Genomic DNA, 22,592 nt, shown 5'->3' on the forward strand with positions numbered 1-22,592 from the left:
GAATTCAGCTACTTCCTATGTTTCTAACTTTCAAAAGGAAGGTGAAAACAGCAAGATCCTGCCAAAAATGGACCTCATGGGTCAAATACTATCTGGGGGGGGGGGCGCAACACTCCATTTCCAGGGAGCAGACGGAGGGTTAAGGGGATGGGGCGTCCATAGTTTCTGCTGACAGAGCTGACAGAGAATGGCACTACACAGGTCGGCAATATCAGCAGCGATTAAACAAGGGAGATCTGATCAACCAGTGGCGCAGCACTTTGTGGATAAAAGACATATTATCACAGACCATGTCCCTAGCAGCCCAAGAGGTGGAGATAGAAATGGCAGACTACTGAAGATGGAAGCGAAGTGGATATTTAAAATAGAGACCATACAACCCAATGGTCTGGACGAACAGATATTGTGGAATTCACTGATCAAGAATTGAACAATAGGAGGCGAATAACTTGGAGCTCTCAGTGGGTTGCATGCTACATGTCCATTAGTTAATCTAGATCTCTATGGTGATGGGCTTTCTCTTTCCTTGTTCTAGTCCCTAGGGTCGACAAGGGGTATCACTATGAGTAAAATAGGTAACACTGTTTAATAACCTTTGCAGTAAGTGGGTAGGGACCCCTGTGTAGTTATAAGTGTGGCACGGGGGACTATAAACAAACATAAATGTTTATAACTATTAACCCCAGACGGATGAACTTCGAGGGCTTGAAATATGTGTTCTATTATGATGCAATATGTACTGAATTACAGTGAACATTTCTCTATATCTATAATAGCCCAGTATGTAACAATTATAAAGTGATTGCACTGCACGATGACACTTTCACATTTTGTTTTGCAGAGCCCGACGCATAAGCGCTATGGAAAGCGGCTCATGGCGCTATGGCAACCAAGCCGCAGACCTAGTGGAGAGGCGCCACAGATGATGTAGTTCCCACGAGACGCCAGACCCCCCTGGCGCCCGGAGCGGCTGAAGGCGCAGGTGATGCTCCTCCTCACGGGTGAGTATTCCAATGCTTTATAAGGTAAGGCGGGTTCACTTGCACTTCATCACTCCTTGACAAAGGGGCTACGGGCCCCGAAACGTTGGACATGACACTGTGATTTTTGATATAAACATTGAATTTTGCACAAGACCTGGAGTGACGCCGTTTTTCCTTGCTATGGTCTAAATACATAACGGAGGGCACCCAGGCTAATGATCCAGGAAGGACCAGGAGTGCCGGGCATCACTACGAGATAGATATATATAGTGATTTGTTAAAGACAAGCCCTGCAGTGCCGTGTCCGTTTTGAACTTTTTGTTCTGAACCCCACCATGTCTGTATTATGAGACAAGGGCATGCAGGCAGTTGATCCATTATAGAGAGTGTCGGATTATCCAGAGACTATATATATATATATATATATATATACACACACACACACACACACACACAGCGCGAAACAAGCTGTATTTTTATGTCTCATGTTGCTAGCAGTGAATGGTAGGCATGGTTTTGATTGCAAAATAAAAATTTGGAATACAGTAGCTCACAAGTGCAGATGGTTTTGATAAAGTATGTTTCTAATGTTTAAAATCTCACTTGTAGTTCTAGGTGAGCACTCTTCATTAAATATGCCAGCAGGTACCATCTCACATGCCCACCTCCTGGAAAGTGCCATGGTCAAATATAGCTCTCGCTACAATATACTGTAGCAGCTGTTATTTCAATATCTTGCAGGGGAAAGTAGTAATAGTTGGAGAGGGTTACAATAGTTTGATGTCATTTGGATATTTTTCTAAAATTATCTTTATCCCATAACTATGTAACTGATGTTCTAATTAAATCCATCTGGTAGTATAGAGCTCAACAGAAGTATCCATTTATCTTCCCGTTGTAAAAACTGACATCTCTTATTATAGTTTTCACTTTTTATTACCAATGACCAGAAGATCATCAGGGTATCCAACATGGTCACTCAAAAAGTGGTGTGTGACAGAGATAAGTTGCTTTAATTTGTTTGTTATCTGACTCAGCTTTTATAATTGCTCAGTTATGCCCTTGGTCACGTTGTTGTGTTGGTACTGTGGTCATGCCCACACATCATGGGCATTTGAATTCATAGGGGACACCTTAAGTGTCTCGGTTAATGAAATCACAGATTGTGTAAATATCATTATATCTGTAAGGCACTACTTTTTACTTTATTTGGTACTCACAGGAGCATTTTAAGAGACGAGAGGACCTTCATGCAGCCTCCGTTGCAGGCCCCCTCCTCTCCGACAGCAGTAGACTCTGGTATAATGCCAGAGCCCACTGTGACTGCGCTGGTATCCGGGAACACACATATATAAGAGAACCTTTGATGACGGAGATGTTAGGGCTTTTTGAGTTTTTTTAGGGTTGTAGATTCTGAAAATTACATTAGTTTTTGTCCATCAGGTCTGTGTACTAAGATATAACGTATATCCGTACAAGTTTCTACATTTCTACATATTTTATTATACATGTAATGAATGGCAATCAAATGAAGGTGCCAATCCCAAGAAGCCTAGCACACGAACTACAAAACAAAAGTTTCTTCATTGAGACATGTCGCTGAAACCACGTTTCTGTGATTTCCTGCGATAAGATGTTCCTGGACACTCGTGGTGGATGCTCCAACAGTAGTCCGCTATCATATGCATATCCCATTGTCCACAGTACTGTATTTACATGGTCTTTATTTCCTGGTGAAATCTCTCACCCTGTTCATCACTTACATCACCAAGCCAATGCGGAAATCAATCCAAATGACTGTGCAGGTAATGCTCATGCTACAACCAAGTGTAAATATAGAAGTCAGCATATTCTCCCCAAGTTCAGGGTAGTTAGCGGCCTTATAGTTCCCAAGAAAAGTCTGAACATGTAAATTACACTTGCAAACATCAACTGAACATCAGCAAAATCGTAAGTACATACAGGGTTGAGTCATATTATTATGACCATGTCCTACATTTGACGTCGGCAGAGCATAGCCCATGAAGAACAGTATGTCATGTGTCGTGCGCTGGCTTGGTGGGTATACAAGGTGCGCGATAGGCCATCTGCAGACATATCATTTGTTGCTGTCATGAATAAAAGGGTCAATTTATCCGAGCTGCAAAAAGGGATGATTATCGGCTTTCGGGCCTAGGATCGCAGTATTTCTGAAACAGCGCAGTTTGTGAACTGTTCGCGTGCTGCTGGGGTGAAGGTGTATTGTGACAGGACAAATGGCACTATTGTGAATAACCGATGTGGAAACAGCAGGGCACCGCATGCCATTCATGTGAGAGGTGAACTTTGGCTATGAAGGTACATGAGGGCCAACCGACACTACAGTGGAGCAGTTCACCATCAAAATTAACCTGGGGGCTACCAGACGTGTGTCTAAAATGACAGTTCAGCGAACCCTGCTGTGTATGGGGCTCTGAAGAAACTGATGGACACTGCATCTACTGCAGCTGGTGGTCAGAATAATGTGACTCAACCATTTATAAAGTAATCATAAAAACAATAGGTAATGTCAGCAATATCTAAAAAACTAGAGCTCCTTGAACAAAATGGAAGGTATTTTCGGAATCAGCGGCATACAAATATCCAGAATTAGGTCTAAAATTCCAGGCACCACGTACATTTTTTTTTTTATTTGTTCCCCCGTGTAATGGATCCTTATTTAAGCTTTTATTTGTGTGACATTTAATGCACGGTTTGGCACCCCTTGTCTATGTTGAATCAATATATCTGTATTTTATCTTTACTGTTGTGATACAGGTTTTTCACTTTCCACTGCTGAAAGACCCAAATATACAGTAGCATTTGGCTTTTTCCTTTGGGATGAAATTACATTTTACCAATACAGATCTTAAGTTTAAAGCTCTAAGAATTTGAAAACTGTAGACTTCTTCCGGAAATATGAGAGGCTCAAAAAAGAACTACAAATGTGAAAATCAGATCATCAAACATAAACAAGGGTAGATAAAAAGACTATGAGCTAGTACATGTATTCAAATAGAATATTAAAGAGTTTGGGACCAAAAATAGAGTACGAGACATGTCATAACACTCTTCAGAGTTTGTATCCATAGAAAATAAGAAAAAGAGGAGGGAGCAGAATCCCAGGAGTAACAACAACAATATTACAAGGAACACTATTTAGTAGAGATTCCTCCAAGATCAATGGAATGAAGAAGGGCAAACACAAACCCATTTTGAAGGGATAAGAAGAGATCTGTGAGGCAGAACAAAATGGGACTGGAAGGATAGCCAGTGGCAAAACAGAAGAACATACAAATGAATATGAAATTCTCCATGAATATTATATATTTATCCAACAAATTTTTAACATTGACATATAAATTGTAAAGCACAACGGAATTTGCTGCGCTATATAAGAAACTGTAAATAAATAAATAAATAAATATACATATCTACTCTGTTAGGTTTTGGTCAGAATCCGGTGTCCGGATGATAGGTTGACAGTAAATCGGTCGACCCCATATGATTGACATGCATTAGGTCGACGGGTAAAAAAGACTGACAGGTTCAAATGATCAAAATGACAATGATCTACACAACTTTTTAGGGTTTTTTTTTCTTTTTTTTTTTTCTACTTTTCAAACTTTATCATCCACGTGGACTATGATAGGGAATAATAACCATGGCAAGTGAAGCGGTACACTAATTTAGGTGCCATGTGCTTTGACGGCATAAACAATAACTAAAAAAACTATTTTGTGTCAATCCATTTTCCATGTGTCAACCTTTTGTACCTGTCGACCTTTTCCAGTGTCTACCTTTTACCTGTCCACCTAATGACCCAGTTGAACTTTTGACTATGTTGACCTTTCCATGTCGACCATATAGGGTTGACTTAGTGGCCGTCGACCTAATAATCCATATCCCAAAATCCACACAGAGGGTAATAAATTACAATGAACACAGGGGATATTACTATGTGGACACAAAGAATATGCTGACATTCAAATAAATGGTAACAAATAATGAATACAGGGGATATGTTATGGGGACCCATCAATAAAAGGAAGGCTTGATATGATGATGCATCAATATGGGGGCTGTATGATATGGGGAGAATCAATACACAGGATAAGATAAAATAAATAATAGATAATAGATGAATACGCTGATCAATAGGGTGCTCCCTTCAGGGCTGCCCCGGACCATAAAATGCCCCTTCAGAAGAAGTTGTGTCTGCAACATACAGTGACAGATGGAAGAAGATAAGTTTGGGGGAGAAGCAGACTAAGTATAATACAGGAGAGGGGGATTCATTTAATCAGGTAGTAAGAGTGGGGGCTAATCATTTATTGTTTATTATTACCAGTTATTTAGATAGCACACACATATTCCGTAGCACTGTACAGAGAATATTTGGCCATTCACATCAGTCCCTGCCCCAGTGGAGCTTACAATCTATATTCCCTACCACATGTACACGCACACACATTCACCCTAGGGTTAATATTGTTGGGAGCCAATTAACCTACCAGTATATTTTTGGATTGCGGAGGAACCCAGGGGAAACCCACGCAAGTACAGGGAGAATATACAAACTCCGCACAGTTAGGGCTATGGTGGGAATCAAACCCATGACTAGACATGTGCACCGGAAATTTTTCTGGTTTTGTGTTTTGTTTTTGGATTCGGTTCCGCGGCCGTGTTTTGGATTCGGACGCGTTTTTGCAAAACCTCCCTGAAAATATTTTGTCGAATTCGGGTGTGTTTTGGATTCGGGTGTTTTTTTTCCCCAAAACCCCTCAAAAACAGCTTAAATCATAGAATTTGGGGGTAATTTTGATCCTATAGTATTATTAACCTCAATAGCCATAATTTACACTCCTTTCCAGTCTATTCTGAACACCTCACACCTCACAATATTATTTTTAGTCCTAAAATTTGCACCGAGGACGCTGGATGACTAAGCTAAGCGACCCAAGTGGGCGGCACAAACACCTGGCCCATCTAGGAGTGGCACTGCAGTGTCAGGCAGGATGGCACTTCAAAAAAATAGTCCCCAAACATCACATGATGCAAAGAAAAAAGAGGCGCAATGAGGTAGCTGTATGACTAAGCTAAGCAACCCAAGTGGCCGACACAAACACCTGGCCCATCTAGGAGTGGCACTGCAGTTTTCTAGCGAGAGGATGAGTGCTTCCATCCTCATGTGAATCTGAACCACTAGCCATGAACATAGGCCAGGGCCTCAGCCGTTCCTTGCCACTCCGTGTCGTAAATGGTATATTGGCAAGTTTACGCTTCTCATCAAACGCTTTTAATTTTGATTTTTGGGTCATTTTACTGAACTTTAGTTTTTTGGATTTTACATGCTCTCAACTATGACATTGGGCATCGGCCTTGGCAGACGACGTTGATGGCATTTCATCGTATCGGCCATGACTAGTGGCAGCAGCTTCAGCACGAGGTAGAAGTGGATCTTGATCTTTCCCTATTTTACCCTCCACATTTTTGTTCTCCATTTCTTAATGTGTGGAATTATATGCCAGTATCAATAGCAATGGCCTACTACTATATATACTGCACACAGCTGAAATGCACCACAGGTATGGATGGATAGTATACTTCACGACACAGAGGTAGGTAGAGCAGTGGCCTTCTGTACCGTACTGCTATATATTATATACTGGTGGTCAGCAAACTGTGCAAAACTGAAATGCACCACAGGTATGGATGGATAGTATACTTAATGACACAGAGGTAGGTAGAGCAGTGGCCTTCTATACCGTACTGCTATATATTATATACTGGTGGTCAGCAAACTGTGCAAAACTGAAATGCACCACAGATATGGATGGATAGTATACTTGACGACACAGAGGTAGATAGAGCAGTGGCCTTCTGTACCGTACTGCTATATATTATATACTGGTGGTCAGCAAACTGTGCAAAACTGAAATGCACCACAGGTATGGATGGATAGTATACTTAATGACACAGAGGTAGGTAGAGCAGTGGCCTTCTATACCGTACTGCTATATATTATATACTGGTGGTCAGCAAACTGTGCAAAACTGAAATGCACCACAGATATGGATGGATAGTATACTTGACGACACAGAGGTAGATAGAGCAGTGGCCTTCTGTACCGTACTGCTATATATTATATACTGGTGGTCAGCAAACTGTGCAAAACTGAAATGCACCAAAGGTATGGATGGATAGTATACTTGACGACACAGAGGTAAGTAGAGCAGTGGCCTTCTGTACCGTACTGCTGCATATTTTATACTGGTAGTCAGCAAAATTATGCACTGTACTCCTACTATATACTACAATGCAGCACAGATATGGAGCGTTTTTCAGGCAGAGAACGTATAATACTGGTGGTCACTGGTCAGCAAAACTCTGCACTGTACTCCTCCTATATAATACTGCTGGTCCCCAGTCCCCACAATAAAGCAGTGTGAGCACAGATATATGCAGCCACCTGAATAAAACTGAGAGGACGCCAGCCACGTCCTCTCACTATCATTTCCAATGCACGAGTGAAAAATGGCGGCGACGCGCGGCTCCTTATATGGAATCCGAATCTCGTGAGAATCCGACAGCGGGATGATGACGTTCGGGCGCGCTCGGGTTAACCGAGCAAGGCGGGAAGATTCGAATCTGCCTCGGAATTGTGTAAAATGGGTGAAGTTCGGGGGGGTTCGGATTCCGACGAACCGAACCCGCTCATCACTAATATACATACAGTGTGTGTGTGTATGTGTGTGTGTGTGTATATATATATATATGTGTGTGTATAAATATATAATATTTCATCTGCCTGCCACACTGTTTGATGGCCCGGGCCCCCCATAGCCTTAATTCGGCTCTGCCCACAGCTTGCTCTCTGCATTTAGCTGTTTGGGGGACAGCAGACTTTACTATTGTTATTGGTACGTTTGGGCCTAATTCAGCATGGATCGCTATTCAGAGAAATTGCAAATCGAGCAATTATCGAACGATTGCATAGCATTCACATTGTGCACGCGCAAGGAGTAGTAGTGACAGAAAATGCATACAGATCATAATCGCAATGCAGCCGCTGTTTGACTGACAGGAAGCCGGAAATTGTGTCTGCATCTGCGAGTGAATATCGATCTGCGATGTATTCACAAACTTGCACAGGGCGTTTTTTCTTCCTGCCGGGGTGGTGCCTTTCTACTCGAAAACAACTGCAATTTCTCAGAATAACAATCCATGCTGAATTAGGCCCTTAGGGGGTAATTCAGACCTAATCGCACGCAGGCGGTTTTTTGCAGTGCTGCGATTAGGTAGTTGCCGCCTGCAAGGGGGAGGGGGGAATCGCTGAGCAGGGGTGCGATCGCCTGTGCAGAGAGCTACACAAACAAAAGTTTGTGCAGTCTCTGCACAGCTCAGGACTTACTCAGCCGCTGCAATGAGTCGGACAGGAGCTGACGTAAAGAACCCTCCCTTGAAACGGCTGTACACGCCTGCGTTCGCTCGGACACTCCTTTAAAATGGTCAGTTGACACCCACAAATGGCCTCTTCCTGTCAATCTTCTTGCGATCGCTTTCTTTGTAGATTCCGTCGCTGTCCGGCGATCCCCGTTGCTGCCGGCTGACGCGCCTGCGCATTTCGATGCATACGCATGCTCAGTTCAGACCCGATTGCACCGCTCCAAAAAAAGCTAGCGTGCTTAACACATTCTTGGCAGCATCTGGAAGATGGAGAGAAACTGGCGATAGGTAATATTGGGGCAGTGTCCTATGTATTCATATCCGTTTTAGTGCAGTGAGGTGGGAGGTCAATAACCTTTCCTAATAGAGTGTAAATATTTTTTACTGTATGTGTCTTTAATACTGTATTCTATTTGCACCACATCTGAAACTCACATTGTTACTGCTCATATTGGCACCTTGCACATTTTATATCTGCACATATTTTACACATTACACTTATTTTGTCACCCTTTTATACACTTTTCAAGCGCTTTTATTTTATTCAGTTTTTTTTAACGTTCACATTGTTATTAAATGCTGCCACAACAATATTGAGAGAGCGATCAGTATTCATATTTGTTTATTCCTGTTCCAAGTCCACCCCGACCCCACCATGTCTAGCCATACCTGAAAAGGAGACATAAAACTATAAAAGTGGGCAGCACAGATGGTGTAATGGTTAGCATTACTGCCTCACAGCACTGAAGTCATGGGTTCAATTCCCACCATGGCCTTAACTGTGTGGAGTTTGTATATTCTCCCTGTGCTTGCGTAGGTTTCCTCTGGGTACTCCGTTTTCCTCCCACAATCCAAGAATATACTGGTAGGTTAATTGGCTCCCAACAAATTAACCTTAGCGTGAATGTGTGTGCATGTGGTAGGGAATATAGACTGTAAGCTCCACTGGGGCAGGGACTGATGTGAATGGCAAAATATTCTCTGTAAAGCGCTGCAGAATGTGTGTGTGCTATATAAAATGAGGAGAAAGACAGGAAGCAATTATAGAGTTTAAGCCAGAGTTGCCTACCCTCCCTCATTCTGCAGGAGACTCCCTGAAATAATAGCAATCTCCCTCACTCCCTGAATAGACCAGCAATCTCCCTGATTTTACTTTACATTCTTGGGGTAAAAAAATAAATACATACATTCAAAGGAGTTCATCAGTGTCATTTCCCTGCATTGTTATATAAGGCACATTGATCAGTATGGCTACATGCATTTTAAATAAGGTTTCTCTTGGCCACTTACAGTATATGGAACCTCTTGTAAAACACAATACACAAACAATTCCTGAAAAATATCAGTGTCTTTTCTTCAACAAGTAGATCTTACAAACTTTGGGGCTCATTTACATTTGGATGTAAGTCATTTTTATGACACGCCTCTCAGATGTAACAGTACGCACCCACGCTGATAGGTGTTACTTTCACAATCTCCCTGAAATTATTTTTCAAAAGTAGGCAAGTATGGTTTAAGCAGGGGACTAATACAGGAGACAAAGACTGGACTGATGAATGAGGGACCTGTAATAAATAGAAACACATTTGGGCTGATGCAGAGTTGGCCGGAATTGCGCCCCAAATTGCAGTCACAATTTACATTCATTATAAAAGCTAAGTACTGTAGGAATTATTATTAATAATAATAATAATCTTTAGACGTATGCGGCAGTCAACATGTTTACATGTATGTTTACATCACGCATGTATGTTTACATCACGTTTACTCCACCTACATTTATATCAAACTTAGAATTTGACGGCAGATAAGAAACACTTGGCCCATCTAGTCTGCACATTTTTTTTCTAACCATATTTTTATCTCAAACCTTATTTGATCCTCATTTCTTTGTAAGGATATCATTATGTCTATCTCATGCATGTTTAAATTGCTCTACTGTCTTAGCCCCTACACCTCTGATGGGAGGCTATTCCACTTGTCCACTACCATTTCTGTGAAGTAATTTTTCCTCAAATTTCCCCTGAACTAAATTTAAATTAACCCAAACACTTTTTACCTGTGAAAATGCCAGCTGCTATTCCTCCATGTCAGCGATAGTCAGGAAATGTGGAACTGGGCCCACAGGCTTCAAGAGGTTGGATTGTGAGTACAAAGTACCCACACCCAGTCCTGTCTGGGGCCCAGCATATAAAGAAGGACCTGGTATTCAAAATAGTATGTGACCCGTTCCAGTTCTGTAGCTCGAAAGTTCTCCTGGTGCCCCTGGTTGTCCATGTTGTCAAAGCACACAGCCATACTCCTCCATATTGTTTGATGGTCAGCTGACTCTTCATCATAGGCTAGCCACATGCTAATATACAGTATGTGCCTTTGCCTTATTGCCTTGCCGCTTGTATTCTCTACAGCCAATTCCTGAAGAACTTACTTTGTGGTATATGCTACTACTGTGTTTCCTTGGAGTCTTTAGATTTTTGTCATGTTTCTTTGGGTCTGATTCAGAGGTTGGTGCAATGCTAATGCGTGCTTAGTTGGGCGATTATTGTTGTACTGAGCGTGAGATTGAATTGCAATATGCTTGTATCCCGATGAGCTTGCGACAGTGGTCACAATGCCAATTTGTTCTCATATTGATATACAAGCAGTAAGCGTTTGTGGGCGGTAACAGGGAAGGTGACTCAAGCGGTGATTATGCTATAGGGTTGCTGAGAGGTCTGATGTGACTGATTGTGCATCTTTGTAGGAAAGCAGAAGATCAGAGAAACCCTCAGTGGGCATCTCTGTACAAATCCCTATGGATGCATCATGACTCATTACCATGTTATTGCAGATCCACTGTGTGCAATAACTCAGTTGCGAATGTAGCTGCATCCACTTCTGACCCAGGCCCTATGTCATGCAAATTGCTGGTGACCTCTTGTTGTTACCTGCAAATGTGTGATGTTTTATACTTGGTGAAACTAAAAAACAGACCTTTCCTACAATAATAAAAATTAATTTCAGAATAAACGATTTGTAAATTGTTAAGTTTTTCTGCTTCTTTCTGGTGGAGAATAATTAATATTCACAGCTGGGAATGTGTGTCAGACATCGATGCTACAGTAATAAGTACAAACAACATATGGCCATTGCAGCCCTACAATCACAGACTAGTGATATTTTTTTTTTTAAATCTGTAGCATTAAAGAATTTACTTTTATCTAACAGTAATTTCACACTTTGCAAACTGAAAAACAAAGCAAATTAACCAATCTATGTATATTTAGCCCAATGTTAACGCTATTCAACAGTACAGGAAATGTGAAAATTCTGAAAAGTTATCTCTGGTCAGAATGTGAGGGGCCAGTCTTCTATCCTGGGAAATATTGTAAATAAACCAGAAGAAAAGCCTACATGAAAAGGCATTTTGCGAAGTGGTGTCAATGAGAAAAGCTGTATTGAGAATCTGCGGATGAAACCCTGCCATCCACTAGTGTATCTTTACTGTGATCTGATACCAGGGTGGATAACCTACACAATATTACTAGAGATGAGCGGGTTCGGTTCCTCGGAATCCGAACCCGCCCGAACTTCATGTTTTTTTTCACGGGTCCGAGCGACTCGGATCTTCCCGCCTTGCTCGGTTAACCCGAGCGCGCCCGAACGTCATCATGACGCTGTCGGATTCTCGCGAGGCTCGGATTCTATCGCGAGACTCGGATTCTATATAAGGAGCCGCGCGTCGCCGCCATTTTCACTCGTGCATTGAGATTGATAGGGAGAGGACGTGTCTGGCGTCCTCTCCATTAGAATAGAGATAGATTAGATAGAGAGAGAGAGATTGTGCAGAGTCGCAGACAGAGTTAGTTTACCACAGTCAGTGACCAGTGCAGTTGCTAGTTAACTTTTATTTAATATAATATATCCATTCACTTCTCTCTGCTATATCCGTTCTCTGCCTGAAAAAAAAAACGATACACAGCACAGTCAGTCACACAGTGTGACTCAGTCTGTGTGCACTCAGCTCAGCCCAGTGTGCTGCACAGTCATCAATGTATAAATTAAAAGCTTATAATTAATTGTGGGGGAGACTGGGGAGCACTGCAGGTTGTTAGCAGGAGCCAGGAGTACAATTATATTAATTAACAGTGCACACTTTTGCTGCAGGAGTGGTGACCAGTGCCTGACCACCAGTATAGTATTGTTGTATACTACTAATATCTCTTTAAATATCAACCAGTCTATATTAGCAGCAGACACAGTACAGTGCGGTAGTTCACGGCTGTGGCTACCTCTGTGTCGGCACACGGCAGGCAGTCCGTCCGACCAGAATTGTATTATTTATTATTATATACCTACCACCTAACCGTGGTTTTTTTTTCATTCTTTATACCGTCATAGTGTCATCCTAATTGTTACGAGTATACTACTATCTCTTTATCAACCAGTGTACAGTGCGGTAGTTCACGGCTGTGGCTACCTCTGTGTCGGCACACGGCAGGCAGTCCGTCCGACCAGAATTGTATTATTTATTATTATATACCTACCACCTAACCATGGTTTTTTTTTTCATTCTTTATACCGTCATAGTGTCATCCTAATTGTTACGAGTATACTACTATCTCTTTATCAACCAGTGTACAGTGCGGTAGTTCACGGCTGTGGCTACCTCTGTGTCGGCACACGGCAGGCAGTCCGTCCGACCAGAATTGTATTATTTATTATTATATACCTACCACCTAACCGTGGTTTTTTTTTTCATTCTTTATACCGTCATAGTGTCATCCTAATTGTTACGAGTATACTACTATCTCTTTATCAACCAGTGTACAGTGCGGTAGTTCACGGCTGTGGCTACCTCTGTGTCGGCACACGGCAGGCAGTCCGTCCGACCAGAATTGTATTATTTATTATTATATACCTACCACCTAACCGTGGTTTTTTTTTTCATTCTTTATACCGTCATAGTGTCATCCTAATTGTTACGAGTATACTACTATCTCTTTATCAACCAGTGTACAGTGCGGTAGTTCACGGCTGTGGCTACCTCTGTGTCGGCACACGGCAGGCAGTCCGTCCGACCAGAATTGTATTATTTATTATTATATACCTACCACCTAACCGTGGTTTTTTTTTCATTCTTTATACCGTCATAGTGTCATCCTAATTGTTACGAGTATACTACTATCTCTTTATCAACCAGTGTACAGTGCGGTAGTTCACGGCTGTGGCTACCTCTGTGTCGGCACACGGCAGGCAGTCCGTCCGACCAGAATTGTATTATTTATTATTATATACCTACCACCTAACCGTGGTTTTTTTTTTCATTCTTTATACCGTCATAGTGTCATCCTAATTGTTACGAGTATACTACTATCTCTTTATCAACCAGTGTACAGTGCGGTAGTTCACGGCTGTGGCTACCTCTGTGTCGGCACACGGCAGGCAGTCCGTCCGACCAGAATTGTATTATTTATTATTATATACCTACCACCTAACCGTGGTTTTTTTTTTCATTCTTTATACCGTCATAGTGTCATCCTAATTGTTACGAGTATACTACTATCTCTTTATCAACCAGTGTACAGTGCGGTAGTTCACGGCTGTGGCTACCTCTGTGTCGGCACACGGCAGGCAGTCCGTCCGACCAGAATTGTATTATTTATTATTATATACCTACCACCTAACCGTGGTTTTTTTTTTCATTCTTTATACCGTCATAGTGTCATCCTAATTGTTACGAGTATACTACTATCTCTTTATCAACCAGTGTACAGTGCGGTAGTTCACGGCTGTGGCTACCTCTGTGTCGGCACACGGCAGGCAGTCCGTCCGACCAGAATTGTATTATTTATTATTATATACCTACCACCTAACCGTGGTTTTTTTTTTCATTCTTTATACCGTCATAGTGTCATCCTAATTGTTACGAGTATACTACTATCTCTTTATCAACCAGTGTACAGTGCGGTAGTTCACGGCTGTGGCTACCTCTGTGTCGGCAGTCGGCAGGCAGTCCGTCCATCCATAATTGTATTATTATTATAATATATACCACCTAACCGTGGTTTTTTTTTCATTCTTTATACCGTCGTCATAGTGTCATACTAGTTGTTACGAGTATACTACTATCTCTTTATCAACCAGTGTACAGTGCGGTAGTTCACGGCTGTGGCTACCTCTGTGTCGGCAGTCGGCAGGCAGTCCGTCCATCCATAATTGTATTATTATTATAATATATACCACCTAACCGTGTTTTTTTTTCCATTCTTTATACCGTCGTCATAGTGTCATACTAGTTGTTACGAGTATACTACTATCTCTTTATCAACCAGTGTACAGTGCGGTAGTTCACGGCTGTGGCTACCTCTGTGTCGGCAGTCGGCAGGCAGTCCGTCCATCCATAATTGTATTATTATTATAATATATACCACCTAACCGTGGTTTTTTTATACCACCTAACCGTGGCAGTCCGTCCATAATTGTATACTAGTATCCAATCCATCCATCTCCATTGTTTACCTGAGGTGCCTTTTAGTTCTGCCTATAAAATATGGAGAACAAAAAAGTTGAGGTTCCAAAATTAGGGAAAGATCAAGATCCACTTCCACCTCGTGCTGAAGCTGCTGCCACTAGTCATGGCCGAGACGATGAAATGCCAGCAACGTCGTCTGCCAAGGCCGATGCCCAATGTCATAGTACAGAGCATGTCAAATCCAAAACACCAAATATCAGAAAAAAAAGGACTCCAAAACCTAAAATAAAATTGTCGGAGGAGAAGCGTAAACTTGCCAATATGCCATTTACCACACGGAGTGGCAAGGAACGGCTGAGGCCCTGGCCTATGTTCATGGCTAGTGGTTCAGCTTCACATGAGGATGGAAGCACTCAGCCTCTCGCTAGAAAACTGAAAAGACTCAAGCTGGCAAAAGCACCGCAAAGAACTGTGCGTTCTTTGAAATCCCAAATCCACAAGGAGAGTCCAATTGTGTCGTTTGCGATGCCTGACCTTCCCAACACTGGACGTGAAGAGCATGCGCCTTCCACTATTTGCATGCCCCCTGCAAGTGCTGGAAGGAGCACCCGCAGTCCAGTTCCTGATAGTCAGATTGAAGATGTCAGTGTTGAAGTACACCAGGATGAGGAGGATATGGGTGTTGCTGGCGCTGGGGAGGAAATTGACCAGGAGGATTCTGATGGTGAGGTGGTTTGTTTAAGTCAGGCACCCGGGGAGACACCTGTTGTCCGTGGGAGGAATATGGCCGTTGACATGCCAGGTGAAAATACCAAAAAAATCAGCTCTTCGGTGTGGAGGTATTTCACCAGAAATGCGGACAACAGGTGTCAAGCCGTGTGTTCCCTTTGTCAAGCTGTAATAAGTAGGGGTAAGGACGTTAACCACCTCGGAACATCCTCCCTTATACGTCACCTGCAGCGCATTCATAATAAGTCAGTGACAAGTTCAAAAACTTTGGGTGACAGCGGAAGCAGTCCACTGACCAGTAAATCCCTTCCTCTTGTAACCAAGCTCACGCAAACCACCCCACCAACTCCCTCAGTGTCAATTTCCTCCTTCCCCAGGAATGCCAATAGTCCTGCAGGCCATGTCACTGGCAAGTCTGACGAGTCCTTTCCTGCCTGGGATTCCTCCGATGCATCCTTGCGTGTAACGCCTACTGCTGCTGGCGCTGCTGTTGTTGCCGCTGGGAGTCGATGGTCATCCCAGAGGGGAAGTCGTAAGCCCACTTGTACTACTTCCAGTAAGCAATTGACTGTTCAACAGTCCTTTGCGAGGAAGATGAAATATCACAGCAGTCATCCTACTGCAAAGCGGATAACTGAGTCCTTGACAACTATGTTGGTGTTAGACGTGCGTCCGGTATCCGCCGTTAGTTCACAGGGAACTAGACAATTTATTGAGGCAGTGTGCCCCCGTTACCAAATACCATCTAGGTTCCACTTCTCTAGGCAGGCGATACCGAGAATGTACACGGACGTCAGAAAAAGACTCACCAGTGTCCTAAAAAATGCAGTTGTACCCAATGTCCACTTAACCACGGACATGTGGACAAGTGGAGCAGGGCAGGGTCAGGACTATATGACTGTGACAGCCCACTGGGTAGATGTATGGACTCCCGCCGCAAGAACAGCAGCGGCGGCACCAGTAGCAGCATCTCGCAAACGCCAACTCTTTCCTAGGCAGGCTACGCTTTGTATCACCGCTTTCCAGAATACGCACACAGCTGAAAACCTCTTACGGCAACTGAGGAAGATCATCGCGGAATGGCTTACCCCAATTGGACTCTCCTGTGGATTTGTGGCATCGGACAACGCCAGCAATATTGTGTGTGCATTAAATATGGGCAAATTCCAGCACGTCCCATGTTTTGCACATACCTTGAATTTGGTGGTGCAGAATTTTTTAAAAAACGACAGGGGCGTGCAAGAGATGCTGTCGGTGGCCAGAAAAATTGCGGGACACTTTCGGCGTACAGGCACCACGTACAGAAGACTGGAGCACCACCAAAAACTACTGAACCTGCCCTGCCATCATCTGAAGCAAGAAGTGGTAACGAGGTGGAATTCAACCCTCTATATGCTTCAGAGGTTGGAGGAGCAGCAAAAGGCCATTCAAGCCTATACAATTGAGCACGATATAGGAGATGGAATGCACCTGTCTCAAGTGCAGTGGAGAATGATTTCAACGTTGTGCAAGGTTCTGATGCCCTTTGAACTTGCCACACGTGAAGTCAGTTCAGACACTGCCAGCCTGAGTCAGGTCATTCCCCTCATCAGGCTTTTGCAGAAGAAGCTGGAGGCATTGAAGAAGGAGCTAACACGGAGCGATTCCGCTAGGCATGTGGGACTTGTGGATGCAGCCCTTAATTCGCTTAACAAGGATTCACGGGTGGTCAATCTGTTGAAATCAGAGCACTACATTTTGGCCACCGTGCTCGATCCTAGATTTAAAGCCTACCTTGGATCTCTCTTTCCGGCAGACACAGGTCTGCTGGGGTTGAAAGACCTGCTGGTGACAAAATTGTCAAGTCAAGCGGAACGCGACCTGTCAACATCTCCTCCTTCACATTCTCCCGCAACTGGGGGTGCGAGGAAAAGGCTCAGAATTCCGAGCCCACCCGCTGGCGGTGATGCAGGGCAGTCTGGAGCGACTGCTGATGCTGACATCTGGTCCGGACTGAAGGACCTGACAACGATTACGGACATGTCGTCTACTGTCACTGCATATGATTCTCTCAACATTGATAGAATGGTGGAGGATTATATGAGTGACCGCATCCAAGTAGGCACGTCACACAGTCCGTACTTATACTGGCAGGAAAAAGAGGCAATTTGGAGGCCCTTGCACAAACTGGCTTTATTCTACCTAAGTTGCCCTCCCACAAGTGTGTACTCCGAAAGAGTGTTTAGTGCCGCCGCTCACCTTGTCAGCAATCGGCGTACGAGGTTACATCCAGAAAATGTGGAGAAGATGATGTTCATTAAAATGAATTATAATCAATTCCTCCGCGGAGACATTGACCAGCAGCAATTGCCTCCACAAAGTACACAGGGAGCTGAGATGGTGGATTCCAGTGGGGACGAATTGATAATCTGTGAGGAGGGGGATGTACACGGTGATATATCGGAGGGTGAAGATGAGGTGGACATCTTGCCTCTGTAGAGCCAGTTTGTGCAAGGAGAGATTAATTGCTTCTTTTTTGGGGGGGGTCCAAACCAACCCGTCATATCAGTCACAGTCGTGTGGCAGACCCTGTCACTGAAATGATGGGTTGGTTAAAGTGTGCATGTCCTGTTTTGTTTATACAACATAAGGGTGGGTGGGAGGGCCCAAGGATAATTCCATCTTGCACCTCTTTTTTCTTTTCTTTTTCTTTGCATCATGTGCTGATTGGGGAGGGTTTTTTGGAAGGGACATCCTGCGTGACACTGCAGTGCCACTCCTAGATGGGCCCGGTGTTTGTGTCGGCCACTAGGGTCGCTAATCTTACTCACACAGTCAGCTACCTCATTGCGCCTCTTTTTTTCTTTGCGTCATGTGCTGTTTGGGGAGGGTTTTTTGGAAGGGACATCCTGCGTGACACTGCAGTGCCACTCCTAGATGGGCCCGGTGTTTGTGTCGGCCACTAGGGTCGCTAATCTTACTCACACAGTCAGCTACCTCATTGCGCCTCTTTTTTTCTTTGCGTCATGTGCTGTTTGGGGAGGGTTTTTTGGAAGGGACATCCTGCGTGACACTGCAGTGCCACTCCTAGATGTGCCCGGTGTTTGTGTCGGCCACTAGGGTCGCTAATCTTACTCACACAGTCAGCTACCTCATTGCGCCTCTTTTTTTCTTTGCGTCATGTGCTGTTTGGGGAGGGTTTTTTGGAAGGGCCATCCTGCGTGACACTGCAGTGCCACTCCTAGATGGGCCCGGTGTTTGTGTCGGCCACTAGGGTCGCTTATCTTACTCACACAGCGACCTCGGTGCAAATTTTAGGACTAAAAATAATATTGTGAGGTGTGATGTGTTCAGAATAGGCTGAAAATGAGTGTAAATTATGTTTTTTGAGGTTAATAATACTTTGGGATCAAAATTACCCCCAAATTCTATGATTTAAGCTGTTTTTTAGGGTTTTTTGAAAAAAACACCCGAATCCAAAACACACCCGAATCCGACAAAAAAAATTCGGTGAGGTTTTGCCAAAACGCGGTCGAACCCAAAACACGGCCGCGGAACCGAACCCAAAACCAAAACACAAAACCCGAAAAATTTCCGGCGCTCATCTCTAAATATTACACAGAGATCAGCTAACAATGCTATTATAGTAAATGTGTTTAAAGCTGTAATTAGAGTTAATTGAGTAGCTACTGTAAGTCTTCCTACCCTGATGCTTATGTTATAGTTAAAAATGGTAAGAGAATAGAACATCTAGTAGTTCCACAGGACTAAAAATTAGAGATGAGCCGAACATCACGAACCAAAACATGAAGGAGATACAGATCCAAAACAAGAACCCAAAACCCAAGATTTGGGCTGGCAACATCCCTACTGGTATGAAATTTACCAACTCTAGGACATCAGTATAGTGGTAAGCTATGCCAACTGGTTTCCAAAGGTGGTGACTCTAAGGAACATACTTTCAATGGCCATAGCTAATGGGTTGCTACTGATTTTTACCCACTTGCAAATACCCACAGGGATTCTCACAGATCAGTGGAGCTGTTATGTCTAAATTGATACAGGACATGTGCCAGCTTTAAGAATGAAAGACTTCATACTAAACCTGTAGGGCTTGTAGAATGCTTTAACAGAACCTTGACACATATAGTGAATCAGGTAGCGGCTCAGGAGAAAAGGGATTGCAATACACTCCTACCCTGTTTAATATTTGCAGGTTGGGAAGTACAGTATCACAAGCATCTACACGGTTAAGCCTTTTTGGGTTACTCTATGGGAAACATCCAACAAGCATGTTAGATATGTTAAAGGAGGGGTGGAAGCAATATTTATGATAGAACAGCGGTAGTCTAGTTATTTTTAGAGATGAGCGGGTTCGGTTCCTCGGAATCCGAACCCCCCCGAACTTCAGCCTTTTTACACGGGTCCGAGGCAGACTCGGATCTTCCCGCCTTGCTCGGTTAACCCGAGCGCGCCCGAACGTCATCATCCCGCTGTCGGATTCTCGCGAGGCTCGTAATCTATCGCGAGACTCGGATTCTATATAAGGAGCCGCGCGTCGCCGCCATTTTCACACGTGCATTGAGATTGATAGGGAGAGGACGTGGCTGGCGTCCTCTCCGTTAGAATAGATAGAGACACTTGAGTTGATTTACTACTAACTTAGTAATTTTGGGGAGCATTAGGAGTACTCAGAGTGCAGAGTTTTGCTGATAGTTACTAGTGACCACCACCAGTTTTATTTATTATTTAATATAATCCGTTCTCTGCCTGAAAAAAAACGATACACAGTCACATACCATATCTGTGCTCAGCCTCAGTGTGCTGCATGATAATATCATCTATGTATATCTGACTGTGCTGAGTGCTCACTGCTCACACAGCTGAATTGTGGGGGAGACTGGGGTGCAGTTATAGCAGGAGTACAGTGCACACTTTTGCTGCCAGTGTGACTGACCAGTGACCACCAGTATAATGTCTGCCTGAAAAAGTTAAACACTCCTGTGGTGTTTTTTTATTTTTTTATTCTATAAACGCATTCTGCTGACAGTGTCCAGCAGGTCCGTCATTCATTATATTATATAAATATTTACCTGCAGTAGTGTTATGTTTTTTTTGTTCATCTCTATCATCTTTATCATCTCTATATTAGCAGACGCAGTACGGTAGTCCACGGCTGTGGCTACCTCTGTGTCGTCAGTGCTCGTCCATAATTGTATACCTACCTGTGGTGGTTTTTTTTTTTTCTATCTTCTTCATACTAGTAGTTTAGGAGTCTGCTGACAGTGTCCAGCAGGTCCGTCATTATATTATATATACCTGCAGTAGTGATATATACATATTTTTTATATCATTATCATCTCTATACTAGCAGACGCTGTACGGTAGTCCACGGCTGTAGCTACCTCTGTGTCGTCAGTGCTCGTCCATAATTGTATACCTACCTGTGGTGGGGTTTTTTTTTCTATCTTCTTCATACTAGTAGTTTAGGAGTCTGCTGACAGTGTCCAGCAGGTCCGTCATTATATTATATATACCTGCAGTAGTGATATATATATATTTTTTATATCATTATCATCTCTATACTAGCAGACGCAGTATGGTAGTCCACGGCTGTAGCTACCTCTGTGTCGTCCGTGCTCGTCCATAATTGTATACCTACCTGTGGTGGTTTTTTTTTTCTATCTTCTTCATACTAGTAGTTTAGGAGTCTGCTGACAGTGTCCAGCAGGTCCGTCATTATATTATATATACCTGCAGTAGTGATATATATATATTTTTTATATCATTGTCATCTCTATACTAGCATACGCAGTACGGTAGTCCACGGCTGTAGCTACCTCTGTGTCGTCAGTGCTCGTCCATAATTGTATACCTACCTGTGGTTGGGTTTTTTTTTCTATCTTCTTCATACTAGTAGTTTAGGAGTCTGCTGACAGTGTCCAGCAGGTCCGTCATTATATTATATATACCTGCAGTAGTGATATATATATATATATTTTATATCATTATCATCTCTATACTAGCAGACGCAGTACGGTAGTCCACGGCTGTAGCTAGCTCTGTGTCATCAGTGCTCGTCCATAATTGTATACCTACCTGTGGTGGTTTTTTTTTTCTATCTTCTTCATACTAGTAGTTTAGGAGTCTGCTGACAGTGTCCAGCAGGTCCGTCATTATATTATATATACCTGCAGTAGTGATATATATATATTTTTATATCATTATCATCTCTATACTAGCAGACGCAGTACGGTAGTCCACGGCTGTAGCTACCTCTGTGTCGTCAGTCACTCGTCATCCATAAGTATACTAGTATCCATCCATCTCCATTGTTTACCTAAGGTGCCTTTTAGTTGTGCCTATTAAAATATGGAGAACAAAAATGTTGAGGTTCCAAAAATAGGGAAAGATCAAGATCCACTTCCACCTCGTGCTGAAGCTGCTGCCACTAGTCATGGCCGAGACGATGAAATTCCATCAACGTCGTCTGCCAAGGCCGATGCCCAATGTCATAGTACAGAGCATATAAAATCCAAAACACAAAATATGAGTAAAAAAAGGACTCAAAAATCTAAAATAAAATCGTCGGAGGAGAAGCGTAAACTTGCCAATATGCCATTTACCACACGGAGTGGCAAGGAACGGCTGAGGCCCTGGCCTATGTTCATGGCTAGTGGTTCAGCTTCACATGAGGATGGAAGCACTCAGCCTCTCGCTAGAAAAATGAAAAGACTCAAGCTGGCAAAAGCACAGCAAAGAACTGTGCGTTCTTCGAAATCCCAAATCCACAAGGAGAGTCCAATTGTGTCGGTTGCGATGCCTGACCTTCCCAACACTGGACGTGAAGAGCATGCGCCTTCCACCATTTGCACGCCCCCTGCAAGTGCTGGAAGGAGCACCCGCAGTCCAGTTCCTGATAGTCAGATTGAAGATGTCAGTGTTGAAGTACACCAGGATGAGGAGGATATGGGTGTTGC

The 22,592-nt window shown here is 43.2% G+C and overlaps 1 protein-coding gene across 1 annotated transcript in view; it reads right to left on the reverse strand.

Moving 5' to 3' along the window:
- Window positions 1-22,592, reverse strand: part of ASIC2 (acid sensing ion channel subunit 2) — a 1,301,501-nt gene that overhangs the window by 684,883 nt on the left and 594,026 nt on the right. The window lies entirely within an intron of this gene.

The sequence above is a fragment of the Pseudophryne corroboree genome, chromosome 3 (assembly GCF_028390025.1).
Source record: "Pseudophryne corroboree isolate aPseCor3 chromosome 3, aPseCor3.hap2, whole genome shotgun sequence".
Lineage (NCBI taxonomy): Eukaryota > Metazoa > Chordata > Amphibia > Anura > Myobatrachidae > Pseudophryne > Pseudophryne corroboree.